Source organism: Papio anubis, chromosome 13 (assembly GCF_008728515.1).
Source record: "Papio anubis isolate 15944 chromosome 13, Panubis1.0, whole genome shotgun sequence".
Taxonomy (NCBI): Eukaryota; Metazoa; Chordata; class Mammalia; order Primates; family Cercopithecidae; genus Papio; species Papio anubis.
In genome coordinates this window covers 30494351-30509878 of record NC_044988.1, presented here as the reverse complement: position 1 = coordinate 30509878, position 15528 = coordinate 30494351, and positions in this window count along the sequence as shown.

Below are 15528 nucleotides of genomic sequence, written 5' to 3'. Positions count from 1 at the left end.
GTCCCAGGCAACAGGCTTTCCCCTGTGGACCCAGGTGCCAGGCCCACCTGAGTGGACCACAGTACTAAGATAGACCCCACAAACTCAGGATCAGGCCTATCCTCATGGACCTGGGTGCCAGACCCACTGTAGCACCAAGCTGGACCCTGCAGACTCAGGCTCAAGGCCTGCTGCAGCACCATGACAGTATATCAGCCCCTGTGGACTTAGGCTTCCAGATGGCCCCCGCAAACCCAGGCTCCTGGCTCACCCCAGTGGACCCATACTCCAGACCTAGTATGCATAGGCCCACCTGAGTGAATCTAGCTGATAGGCCCACCTAGCTGATAGGCTCCAGGCTGTGCTTGTGGAACCAAGATCCAGGCCTGCACCCATGGAACAAGGCTCCAGGCTTGCCCACAGAGAGAAAGGCACTAGGTTTTCCCATGTGGATCCAGACACTAGCCCAGCCCCTGTGGACGCAGGAGCCAGATCTACTCACTGACAGAGACATCAGACCAATCCACCTGAGGACCATAGTACCAAATCTACTCACGGACCCTACCAACTGACCTGCTCAGAACTTCTGGATGGGTTGACTGATGAAGGGCTTTTCCTGCCAAAGCCAGTCTTCAAAGATTGGAAGAAGTGCCTACTTCTTCAAATGTGCAGACATGAATGCAAAGCCACAGGATCATAAATAATCAGGGAAACATGGCACCACTAGCAGAACAAAAGAAAGTACTAGTAGCCAGCCCTAAAGAGATGGAGACCTATGAAATGCTTGACAAAGAATTCCAAATACTTTTCTTAGTAAGTTCATCAAACTATAAAATAACACAGAAGGACAACTTAAAAAACAGGAAAACAATACATTAACAAAATCAGAAGTTCAGCAAAGATGTAGAAACCATAAAAAAAGCCAAACTTTGGATCTGAAGAACAAAAGGACGAAACTGAGAAATTTCTCAGAGAGCTTCAGCACAGCAGACTCAATCAAGTAGAAGAAAAAAATAGTGAGCTTAAAGACAGGTCATTTGAAATTATCCAGTGAGAACGAAAAGAAAAAAGACCTTTAAAAAGTGAAGAAAGCCTATAGGACTTATCGAACACCATCAAGTAAACTAATTTGTGCATTATGGGAGTCCTATAATGAGCAGAGAAAGAAAAAGGGCAAGATGCTTATTTAAAGAAATAACAGAAAGTTTCCCTAATCTAGAAAGGGAAATAAATACCCAGACCATGAAGTCGAAAGATCTCCAAATATTAAACATAAATATATCTTTAATGAGATACATTATAATGAAATCCTTAAAAGTCAAGCTGGGAAAGAGAAAAATGATATATTCAAAGTGCTGAAAGACAAAAGAAAACTTGCCTACCAATGAATAGTATACACAGGAAAGCTACCCTTCAGAAATGAAGACTCCAAGAGCAACAAAAGCTGAAGGAGTTCATCACCGCTAGACCTGCCTTATAAGAAATACTACAGGAACTTCTTCAAGTTGAAATGAACAGACACAACATAAGAACACGTGAAAATATAAAATTGACTGTAAACAAAAGAATGTATTTCAAATTAGATTACTCAAATACTGCAATGGTGATAAATCACTTTCAACTCATAAAAAAGTTGAAATAAATTTAATTAATATATGAAAATAAAAGAGGCCAATTGAATCAATAACACAAAATATGGGGGGAGGAACAGTTAAAGTATAAAGTGTCTGTATTTTTCACATGACTTGATCTAATATATATAAAATTCTAAAGTCTCCAAAAAAATACCATTAGAACTAATAAACTAATTCTGTAAATTTTCAGCATACCAGATCAACATACAAAAATCAGTTGCATGTCTAGACATCAACAACAAGCTACCCCAAAACGAAATTAAGAAAACAATCTCATATACTATAACATCAAAAAATACTTAGAAATAAATTTAACCAGGAAGGTGAAAAATCAGTACACTGAAAACCATAAAACCCTGATGGAAGAAATTGAAGAAGACACAAATAAATGGAAAGTTTTTTATGCTCGTAGATTGAAATAATTAATATTGTTAAAATGTCCATACAAAGCAATTTACTCCCAAAGAAATTTATAGATTCAATGCAATGCCTATCAAAATTCCAATACTGTTTTTCACAGAAATTCCAATGCTATTTTTCCAATGATATTTTTCACAGAAATAGAAAAAGCAATTCTAAAATTCATATGGAAAAAAAAAGACCCTAAATAGCCAAAATGATCTTGAGAAAAAAGAACAAATTTTGACTCATCACACGATTTGATTTCAAACTATACTACAAAGCTATAGTAAGTTAAACATTATGGTACTAGAATAGAAAGAGACATATAGACCAATAGAACAAAATAGAGAGGCCAGAAGTAAATGTATATATTTATAGACAACTGATCTTTTACACACTTGCAAGAACACGTAATGAGGAAAGGATAGTCTCTTCAAAAAACAGTGTTGTGAAACCTGGATATCCACATGCAGAAGAATGAAATTAGACCCTTACTTCACACGATAAATAAAAATAAACTCAAAATGAATTAAATACTTAAATGTAAGATCTGAAACTGTAAAACTACTAGAAGAAAATATAGTATAGGAAAAAATGTTTTAGACATTGCCCTGGGCAATGTCTTTTTGGATATGATCCAAAAATTATAAGTAACAGAAGTGAAACTATACAAATGGTATTGCATCAAAATACGAACCTTCTGTATGCAAAGAAAACAGTCAGTGAAATGAAGAGGCAACTGGTGGAATAAAAGAAAACGTTCATCAGCCATGTATGAGATAAAGGGTTAATATCTAAGATACATAAGTCACTCAAACAACTCAATAGCAAGAAAACAAATAATCTGATTAAAATATGAGCAAAATACCTATGTAGACATTTCTCAAAAGACGACACACAAATGCCCTAAAGATATGTGAAAAAAAAAATGTTCAACATCACCAATTATCAGGGAATGCAAATCAAAATGACAATATCACCTCAGACCTATTACTATGGCTATTATCAAAAGGAAAAAGATAGCAAGTGTTCATGAGGATGTGAAAATAAAGGAACCTTTATACACTGTTGGTGGGAGTATAAATTGGTACAGCCATTATGGAAAACAGTGTGGAGTTTCCTAAAAAAAATTAAAAGTAGACTACCATACGATCCAGCAATACTACTTCTGGGTATATATCCAAAGGAAATAAAATAAATATGTTGAATAGATATCTGTACCTCCATATTCATTGCAGAATTATTTACATTGGCCAAGATATAGAATCAACCTACATGTTCATGAATGGATGAATGGATAAAGAAAATCTGATGTGATACATACATATACACATTCACATACACAATGCAATCTTATTCAGCCTTAACAACAACAAAAAGGAAATCCAGTCATTTGCAGCTACGTGGATGAGCCTGAAGGTCATTATGCTAAGTGAAACAAACCTTAGAAACACAGAAAAACAAATACTGAACGGCTCATTTTTTTTGTGAAATCTAAAAAAGGTCAAACTCACAGAATTAGTAGTATGGTATTTGCCAGGGAATGGGACTGGGGCAAGTAGGGAGATGACCGCCACAACCTGTAAAGTTTGAGTTATGCTGTAAAGAAATTCTGAAGATCTAATGCACAGCAAGGTGACTATAGTTAAAATTCCATTTGGTATGTTCAAAATCTGCTAAGAAAGTAGATCTGGGCCAGGTGCAGTGGCTCACGCCTGTAATCCCAGCACTTTGGGAGGCCGAGACCAGCCTGACCAACAGAGTGAAACCCCGTCTCTACTAAAAATACAAAAAAAAAAAAAAAAAAATTAGCCAGGCGTGGTGGCAGGTGCCTGTAATCCTAGCTACTCAGGAGGCTGAGGCAGGAGAATCCCTTGAATCCGAGAGGCGGAGGTTGCAGTGAGCCGAGATCGTGCTACTGCACACACCAGCCTGACAACAGCGTGAGACTCCGTCTCAAGAAAAAAAAATAAAAAAGAAAAGGAGATCTGAAATGTTCTTAGCCTACTAATAAGAGGGTAACTATGTGACATGTGTTAATTAGTTTGATTGTGGTAACCATTACACAATGTACACATATAAAGAAACATCAATATATACAACTTTTATTTGCCAATTATATCTCAATAAAGGTGGAAAAATAATTTATATTTTAATTAGGTTAATTTTTCTTAATAGGGAAATTAAAAACTAAGGAATTTTTGGGGGGCAGGGTTAAGCTTTGGAGGGCCACAAACCATTATAATAGCTAACAGTTTTTCACCCCTCAAGAACCAATTTTTGTCCCATTGGTGTCATTATGGTCCCTGGTGGGAAAATATGATCTACTTTTCTGTATTTTATCTATTGACTACCAATTTGAGATGTTAATTCTTTACACCTTTTTCTTTTTTTCTGGAGAGAGGTACAGATAAAGTCAGAAAGTGATAGTATGTCATTTTCTAGGAACAGATAATATGACCTCACTGTATTTATAAACTGTTCAAATTTCTGACTTTGGCTTAAAATAATTCTTTTTTTCAGTTGTTAGTGCCTTATCTTCAAATCAAAATATTTTATATTTTATTATAAAAATTAGACATATTCATTACAATGTGAACTCATTGCTTACAATCTTATTGCACACTTTAAAATAGAGCTAGGCTTTTACACACATAATCTCAACAGGTTTATTTTTTTAATAAAAATAAATCACACATTTAAATACCCTTTGGTAATCTTTTCACTTTCACTTTACAATATGTCACAAATATTCTTACACGACCAAAAAAGATCTAGATTTTTTTATGGTCACATAGTTTTTCATTGATTAAATGCATCTAAAATTATTTAATCAATCGCCTATTGACGAATATTTACATTGTTTCTAATCTTCACTGTTATGAAAAATATTCTACAAGGAACATCACCATATGTACATCTTTGGTTAATTGCCCGATTATTTTCTGTGGATAGATTCTGAAGGACAAATCCAATGTTGATCCACATTGCCAGATTGCCCTTCAATTAAAATTTTTCTCAATTTATCTTGTATGATTTGCATTTCTTTGTCCATTTGTGGATAAAATGATATCAATGTTACAGTTTGAATTTTCCTAATTACTCATTATATTGAATATATTTTAAACATGTTTTCTGGCCCCTTGGGTTTCCTCATCTATGAATTTCCCATGCATATCCATTGCTCAATTTTCTACTGCTTGTTTTTCTTTTTCTTATTGATTTATTGGATTTTATTAAATAAACTGGATACCACAATTTGACTATATTTGTGTGGCCTAATCGTCTTTCTATCTGATCTGATACATTTATTTCTAACCCTAAGTAGTCTTTTAATGGAAAATTTTTATGTTAATGTAGTTGAAATCTATAAACTTTTTATCTTGGATTTTACTTTTGGTATTTTCATTAAAAATACTTCTTTGTCACTAAACAACAAATACATTATTTTGTATTTTCTGAGATATTTTATCTTATGTTTTTAGCCTTCAGAAGTACATTTTGGTTGTTGTTATTTCAGGTAAGGATCACATATATTGATATTCTTTATAGTTTCCTGGCATTTTATTGAATGATCCATTTTTTTCCTTATTGTTTTGTATTACCATTCATTGTATTACTAAAATATACCAATTTTTCATATTTATGTAGGCTTATTTCTTGGCATTTTTATCTATCTTTTTCTGACATTGTACCAATGCCACAACAGTCTCATTACTATAGCTTTATAAACAATTTTGATACCTGCTGTTATCTGAACAATCCCATTTTTATTATTCCTCATTGAAGTATCTTTCTGTGACTTATTTTGAAATTGCATAGATTAAGTTGGGGGGCCACTGGCACCTTTAAGATACCAACCTTTCAAACGTGAACATTTATTCATTTTTTCTGCATTTTTTCTGTTTTTCAATAAATATTCATAATTCCTAAATAAGTACATTAAATCAATATATAAAAGATATTTTTAATGTAGGATAAATTAAAACTACATTAATCTATATATAAAATATGTGTCATATAGAATGATAAATTAAAACTACATTAATCAATATATATTTAATATATTATAATAAATTAATATTAATAATTATAAGTTATAATCTACATTAGTAATATACTATATTTACTATGTATTTTTCTTCAAAATGTGTGGCCACTTTTCACCATCTCCATATTAGTTTGCTAAGGCTGCCATCACAAAACACCACAAACTGGATGACTTAAGCAACTAAAATTTATTGTTTGTCAATTTTGAAGGCTAGAAGTTCAAAATAAAACACTAGCAAGATCATGCTGCCTCTAAAATCTATAGAGAAGTTTTTCCTGTCATCTCCTCATCTTCTGGTGAGTTGCCTGCACTCCTTGGAGTTTTGTGGCTTGTGGATGCATTGCTCCAACTCTCTGTCTTTACATGGTATTCTTCCTGTGTGTTTCTGTCTTCACATGGCTGTCTTCTGACAAAGACACTAGTCATATTGAATTAAGGTCTCTACCTACTCCAGAGACCTCATCTTAACCTCATCTTAAGTTAAGACCTCATCTTAACTAATCATTTCTTCAATGATCCTGTTTCCAAACAAAGCCACAGTCTGTACCAAGGATTAGGATCTCAACATACTTTTTTTTTTTTTTTTTTTGAGGGAATATACTTTAACTAATAATATTTCACTTCAACAATCTCAGTCTAAGCCATGATTATCTCTCATCTGGAATACTGAAATAGTCTCCAAACTTCTCTTCCTGCCTCCACACTTGCCTCGTTCCTCAAAACACACACACACACACACACACACACACTCACTTACCTTGCCTACATGCAAGTGTATTCCACATAGCATGCCAGACCAATTTAAAGTTTAACTATTTAAATTCATCCACTGGCTTTCCATTACCATTAAAATAATACCAAACTTCTTACAATGGCCTTGGAAGCCCTGAAAGATCTGGCCCTGCTGCCCAGCCTCCTCTTAGTCACGTCACTACAAGCCCTCTAGTCTTCTGCTTGCTCTTAGAATATTCTAAGCTCATTGCTGTCCTAAAACTTTTGCCCATGTAATGCTGTCTTTTGGAATATTCTTTCTATTTTTGCTGCCATAAAAAGATTGTCTTTTTTCTCTCTAGCATATCAAATTTTCCCTCTCTACTGGAGTATTCCAAATACCTTACAAAGATGGTTTAGCATGGGAGGTAATATGTTCAACACAAAACAAAACGATTTTCTTTGATCCTATAGTTCTCTCCAGATAATATCTTATATTTCTCTTCCCTTCATAGAAAAATTCGTTGAAAGAGCTAGCTAGACCAAATACCTGTAATTTCTCCTAACTTTTCATCTAGAAAAGTAAAGATAATAGTATAAAAAATCTCTGTAGCTATCACCAACTTCAACAATTATCTACTATGTCCAATATTATTGTACTCTGGGTTATTTTGAAGCAAATCCTCAACAACATCATACAATTTTATCTATATACATTTCAGCATGTATTTCTAAAGTCAGGGGTTCTCCTCTAAAAAGAAAACTCAATTACAACATTACTATGATCTATTTATATTCTCAATACCACTTCTGACACCAAATGTGTGAGGTATTTTTTTCCACCCCAACCAATTTACCAGCTTAGTGCCCTACAATTTAATTCAATTCTGATCTACCTGGGTTTAGTGAAGACCCCCAGGTTGTTTATTTGTGCTAAACTTTGAGGAGTTTTACAAATATAATTAGCCCCGTTGTGTCTTAGATGTGCAGAAAATGAAAAATGTAATGGCTAAAAGGATGAAAATGCCCACAAAAATAGAGATAATTAAAATCATTGAAAGTATCCACAAAACAAATCATGGAGAGAGGAAAAGGCAAGCCTCCATTGTGGAGATATGTACTTTATCTATAACTAATAAAACATTCATTGAGAATAAAGAATTTCTACAAATCAGTACGAAAAATATGGATAACACAGTAGAAAAACATAGGAAAAGAATTGAACAGGCTCTTTGCCAAAGAAGATACCAAATAGCCAAAAAACAGAGAAAGATGTTGAGCTTCATTAGTCATCAGGGAGATAAAAATTAAATGTACATCTGAATGGTTAAACCTAAAAAGACTAACAAAACCAAGTGTTGGCAAAGGTTTTGAGAAATTACAACTTTCATATGCTATTTAAGGAGATTTAAATACATTTTTTGGCAGCTAGTTTTATCTACTAAAGTTGAACATATGTATATTATTTGGCCTAGCCATTCCAGTTCTGGGTAGATATACAACAAAAATATGTTTGCATGTGCACCAAAATTTGTTGAATCTTCCTTGCAGCATTATTTGTAATAGCAGAAAAACAAACACAAATGGTCCATCAATACTTTTGATAAAATCTTTTTATCTTTTGATAAAAATCATGCAACTAATACTATACTGTAATGAGAATGGATTAGCTACACTAAAAATATGAATAAAATTCACAAACATAATACTGGGCAAAAGAAACCAGACACAAAATCATATTATGTGATTCCATTTATATAATGTCCCCAAACAGGCAAATTCACAATAGTCATAGACCCCAGGAAGTGTGGTTACTTTTGAGGAAGAATGGAATGACTGGGAAGGGTTAAAAAGGAGACCACTAAGGTGCAAGTAGGCCCAACTTTTTGATATTGTAGTGTTTAAACGGATGTGTTCACTTGGTGAAACTTTGGCTGCACACAGCATTTTTCACTTTTCTGCCTATAAATTATATTTGAATAAAAACTTTTAAAATGATAACGAAAAAGCCTAATTCTAGGCCTTTTGCAGACAAACTCCAAGAATAGCAGGAAAAAGCAAAATCTAATGACTCTCAGCATAATGATGACCATTTGTTAATGGAGAAAATATTCTCTTCTCTGGTGTGGGTTTAGATCAAGACCCCCAAATTGAAATGACTGCAAAGAGCATGGCCTTCAAATACAGGAGTGACAGCACCAAATGTGAGGCAGTAGGGATTAAATGGGTGGCATGGTTTCAAACTAAATGCAAAACCCAGTAACTTCACCTTTAAAAACACTGTGCACATAACTAAAAGACCTGTGGGTACACAGTTAAGTATCACTGGGGCTATTCTGTCTGCAAGGAAAAACAAAAACAAAAACTTTTAAAAGTCTTTGCACATTTCTTTAATAGGTCAACTAGTAAAGGAAAGGGTAGGCTTGTCTGCAATACTTAATTGACGGCTATTAAAACTTGAACTGGAGAAGCACATTGAACTTGGTAGGGCTAGAGCCCATTTATCCTGCTCCTGCCTATAAGCCAGCGTGGCATTGACCATGGATGTCCACTCTGCTGACAACCAGGGAGCTACTTAACATTGCAGGATTTGGAAAGCTCCTAACAGTGGAAACTCTTCCTGTGTGAACAAATGCGTTTTCTCTTTGGATGTCAATCTTGCCTCTTAAGGGTCTGTACCTTGATGATTAGCAAGTACTTTACTCTATCCTAATTTGTATGTGGTGAGAAACATTATGTTTTTCTTAGCTCTAATATGTTTGGTATATAGAAAAAAACACCAAGTCAGAGTTACTGAGTTCAAGTCCTGGCTGTGACACTTACCAGCTGTGTGCCTTGGACAACTCACTAAACCCTTTCTCCATCTGTAAAATAAGGAAGAATAATTCCCATCTTAACACGTAAGGCATGGATTTCATTCTACAGACTTGAGTTTGTAAGAGCTATCACTTAATTTTCTTTCAGTCCATGAGAGTCTCTGCAAGAACTAGATGGCCCACTCTAATGTATTTATTTATTTGAAGAGATTTGATGAAAGGGCTATTTACAGATGTGGGCAGAGTTAAGGAAACAAATAAAGGAGAGCTACACAAGGCTTAGTAAGAGCAACAATCTATGACCTCTCCTAAGCCTCTCTGGACAGAGGGCAGAAGAAATGTTACCAGCGTCAGTGGGAGAGCTAGAGCCCTAAAAGCAGGGCTGATAACCAGGAGCTGTGACCCCAGGAACATAGGCACTACTAGAAACAATGACCAAGAGAAAGGGAGCTAGGACAGTAAATACCTGAACTCCTGCTCCTCCCACCCTCCCATATTTATCTGCCAGTGTCTCCCATTAGTTGAATCCATTCTCTTACCCTCCTGCATCTGCCAGTGTCTTCTATTGGCTGAATCCAAGTATAAGTCAGAGGTCAAGAGAAAATGGGGATAAATACCATAGGGGTTGGCCTTCCAGGTATAGAGCAGAAAAGATAAGAGCATAGAGGATCTAGGGGTGGGACAAGCAGAAAATAACCAGCAACTAACTTATTTCTGCCCCCACACCCTGTTTCACACATTGTCAGTTTTTGTCATTATTTCCTACCTTTCCTTCCTTAACCCTCAGGAGCTGGGCCGAGTTCCTGGCATCTTCCTCCATGCCAAAAGATTGAGGAACAGGGGAGGCTCGCTGGTCATTGGTTTACCTGAGTAGCTTCTGAGTGCCTCTTAACTCACCTTGAATGGTCCCTTTGGGTCTGGTGGTCCAAGTGACTTCTCCATGGCATGACTCAGAACCTTTGAGTTGACTGCAATTCCCTGTGGCCCGCATTTGGCCTCCACAGGTGGCCATATAACTATTCCCACTGGAATTCATCCCACCTCCCCAGGATACATCCAATGAATGGGTGTGCTGCCAACCTCTGGAACTGTTAACCTTTGTTTACTTCCCAGTCTCTGGAAACTCAATCTATCTATCAGTCAATCAACAACCAAGGAGAGGCACTTTTCCCTCTCTTACCACTCAGCCTTCCAGCTTTATCATATTCTACAGTAAGCTAAAGCTTTTCTAAAAGACCACGAAAGTCTTATATTTCCATCAGTTTTTACAAGATTTCCCTAGGCAAGGAGGTACCAAGGACCTCACTAATGTTTGTTCGGTAAGCCTGGGGGAGAAGCATTTTCTGTTTCTCCTGCCCCTGCCTCACACTTATCACGCCACAGTACCATCTTTCCTGTTCCTGATGCCGCTCCAACTCCTTCCTGCCTCAGGGACTTTATGCTTGTGGTTGTTTTTTCTCAAACATTCCTTCTCCAACTCTGTGAACAGCTTGGCTCTTTTTGATAACTTGAGTCCCAGCTCAACCATCTCTTCCTCAGAAAGGTCTTTTCAGGCAATCCTATTTTTAAAGGTCTTTCTAGATCCTGTGTATTTCCTCTAGCATCTGCAACTATCTTGTGGACCTATTTATCGGTTTACTGTTTGTCTCCCTCAACTACAATCCTGCCCCATTTATCCTATTATTATCCTTAGTGCTAGTCAAAATTCCCAGCACATAGCAAGACTTCATAAATATTAATTCACTGAATGAATAAGTGAAGGGATCAATAAACCCATTCATTGAAATAAACGTCAGTAAATTATCTTGCCATATTGCCTACCTCAGAGGGTTATTCCCAGGATCAAATGAGATAAATTACAAGGAAGAGCTCAAAGTGTTAGACAAATATTTGTGTCATTGTTTTATATCTGTGATTTTCTGCAGTCTGTTCCTTTAATACCAAGATTTCTGGAGCCCCAAAGCACTCATCTTTTTTCCCTGAAAGAAATGTGGCATCTCTTGGAGGTCAAAACATCATGAAAACATTATACATTCTAGTTCGTTTTAAAACCAAGGCTTTCAAAGTGTTGCTTTTTCTTCCCGCACCCCAGTTTTACTGAAGGATAATCAGTATAGAAAAACTGCAGATAACTGATGTATACAATTTGGCAAGTTTGGACATATGTATATACTTGTGTTGCTATCACCACAGTCCAAGTAATAAACATATCTATCACCTCCAAAAGTTTCCTTGTGTCCCTCTGTTCTGCTTTTTTTGTGATAAGAACACAACATGAGATCTACCTTCTTAACAAAATGTTAAATACACAACACCTTATTGTTAACCACAGGCACTATGTTGTACAGCCAATCTCTGGAGCTTACTCCTCCTGCACAACCATAACTTCACACCCATGGAACTACGACTCCCCATATTCCCCTCTACCATACCCTGTTAACCAACATCCTGTTGTCTACTTCTATACCTTTGAATATTTTAGATACCTCATATAAGAGGAATCATGCAATATTTATCCTTCTGTGACAGACTTATTTCACTTAATAAATCATCCAGATCTATCCATGTTGAAGGGTACAAAAGACAGGATTTTCTTCCTTTATGAGAGGGAATATTATTACTATGTATATATGTATGACATTTTGTTTATCCATTTGCATATCAAAAATGAGACATCACCTCACACCTGTTAGGATGGCTATTATAAACAAAAGGATGCACAGTGTTGTGGTACTGATACCAAAACAGAGATATAGACCAATGGAACAGAACAGAGTCCTCAGAAATAATACCACACATCTACAGCCATCTGATCTTTGACAAACCTGAGAGAAACAAGAAATGGGGAAAGGATTCCCTATTTAATAAATGGTGCTGGGAAAATTGGCTAGCCATAAGTAGAAAGCTGAAACTGGATCCTTTCCTTACTCCTTATATGAAAATTAATTCAAGATGGATTAGAGACTTAAATGTTAGGCCTAATACCATAAAAACCCTAGAGGAAAACCTAGGTAGTACCATTCAGGACATAGGCATGGGCAAAGACTTCATGTCTAAAACACCAAAAGCAATGGCAGCAAAAGCCAAAATTGACAAATGGGATCTCATTAAACTAAAGAGCTTCGGCACAGCAAAAGAAACTACCATCAGAGTGAACAGGCAACCTACAGAATGGGAGAAAATTTTTGCAATCTACTCATCTGACAAAGGGCTAATATCCAGAACCTTACAAAGAACTCCAAACAAATTTACAAGAAAACAAACAACCCATCAAAAGTGGGCAAAGGATATGAACAGACATTTCAAAAGAAGACATTCACAGCCAACAGACACATGAAAAAATGCTCATCATCACTGGCCATCAGAGAAATGCAAATCAAACCACAATGAGATACCATCTCATACTAGTTAGAATGGCGACTAAAAAGTCAGGAAACAACAGGTGATGGAGAGGATGTGGAGAAATAGGAACACTTTTACACTGTTGGTGGGATTGTAAACTAGTTCAACCATTATGGAAACAGTATGGCTATTCCTCATGATCTAGAACTAGATGTACCACATGACCCAGCTATCCCATTACTGGGTATATACCAAAAGATTATTAGAAATCATGCTACATAAAGACACATGCACACGATGTTTATTGTGGCACTATCTCACAATAGCAAAGACTTGAAATCAACCCAAATGTCCATCAGTGACAGACTGGATTAAGAAAATGTGGCACATATACACCATGGAATACTATGCAGCCATAAAAGGGGATGAGTTTGTGTCCTTTGTAGGACATGGATGCAGCTGAACCATCATTCTTAGCAAACTATCACAAGAACGGAAACCAAACACCGCGATGTTCTCACTCATAGGTGGGAACTGGAAACAATGAGACTTGGACTCAGGAAGGGAACATCACAACCGGGCCATCATGGGGGAGGGGAGGGATTGCATTGGGATATACCTGATGTAAATGACGAAGGATGGGTGCTGACGAAGTTGATGGGTGCAGCATACAACATGGCAATAAGTACATATATGTAACAAACTCCGCATACATTATGCACATGTACCCTAGAACTTAAAGTATAATAATAATAAAAATATATATATATATAAAATTATAAAAAAAAATTAAAAATTGAACTACCATATGATCCAGCATTCTCACCCCTGGGTATATCTTCAAAAGAATTGAGATCAGGATCTTGAAGAGACATCTATACTTTCATGTGTATTGTAGCATTATTTGCAATAGGCAAGATCTAGAAACAACCCAAATGTCCGTCCACAGATGAATAGTCAATGTTACTTGCTAAGACGCCTCTGGCCTTAAAGTACCATGATGCAGACATAGATATAAACAGATATATTGCAATCTCTTTACCTAAAGATAACAGCTGTTGATGTTTTGATGTATTTTCCTTCCCCATTTAAATTTTCCCTTTCTCATAACTTATATTTGCTTGCTGAATTTTACATTATTGTGTTCATATCGTGTTGCTTGTAATACCAATATCTGTAATTCACAGGGACTCTACTCTGGCTTCTCAATTAATAATTTCTGAATGCTTTCATTTATTGCAGCCTCAAAAGAGAATATGTTGTTTCTGCCTTTTCCTATTTCTTTTCTTCCTCCTCATTTTCTGCTCCCGGGGCTATGGCATATACTTAGACAAACAGGTGGTCTGGAAATGTTTGTTCTTACCAGACTGCTATGTTGAGAATCTACATTTGAGTAACCAGACCCAAGACAATTAGCAGGACCCAGCTTTCCCTGAGTCCTTACTTAACCAAGCTGTGGGTTCGTGAATACTATTCTGAGGATGTCCATCTGGTGCAGGAAGCAGAGGAAAAGGCAGGCAGCTGAGGCTGAGAAATAAAAACCATAAAAGACTAACAGCTATCAAGCATTTCCAATGCACAGGTACTATCATGCCAGATTCCTTCCAAATTCCTATGCAATTATTATTATTATTCCTTTTCTCATTTTTATGAATGAGAAAATTGGGATGCAGAGAAGTTAAATAACTTCTTTACACTCCCACATGTAGTAAGTGGTGAACCTAGAACCTGAACCCAGTGATCTAAATTCAGCCCTCAGGTGCATGCTACCCAAGAGGTAAAGAAACCTGGGGAGATGAAAACACCAAGTTACATAAGAAAAAACACATAAGGAACTGATTCTGAACAAATAAAAGCCACAGAAAAGAAAAAATCTGGTCATATATTTGTACCCATTCCTAGGAGCACAAATATTAATATTTTTGTCTCCAGGATGGCCATGCCCTGTCACTCAGGACTGGCTAGGGGTCCCAAAACACGAGACATTTTATGAAATCTATTTCTATCCTCTGTTCCCAAGAACTCCTCCCTCTTCTTCCCACTTCCTTAACCAGTTTTTATGTTGAAACAAATCCCATATTAGTAGCCACAAAGAGCCCTCCAAACATACAAAAAGGACAAGGATTTCATTGTGTCTATTTCCTTTTTCTTTATTTTCATAGATTCAGTGAAGCCATACCATTCCCAAGTTGATTAAAGTAAAAAACAAAAACAAAAAAATCCCTGTCAGAATTTCGCTTCTCATGGCACTTAAGGAATCTGGGTGGCATGGCAATATGGACAGGCTTTTAAAATTCTTTCATTATTGACTTCTACCTGATGACTGACGCTACTGTTAGGGCTCCAGCTGCAAGTTAAGACTAACAGATCTCTTCCACAGGTGTCGCAGAAATACAGCAGGTAAGTCAACTCTCCTTGCCACTTAATGCATGGCTTTTTCATGTCATCTTTGATGACTAAGATGACAAATTTAGGAAAAGTTCTTGGTAAAAAAAGAAAACACAAAAAATAGAGGAAGAAAAAGAGTCATTTTTCCAAAGACACGCATGGAAGTTTTCTAAATACATGTGAACACTTGCTCTCGCTAGCTCAG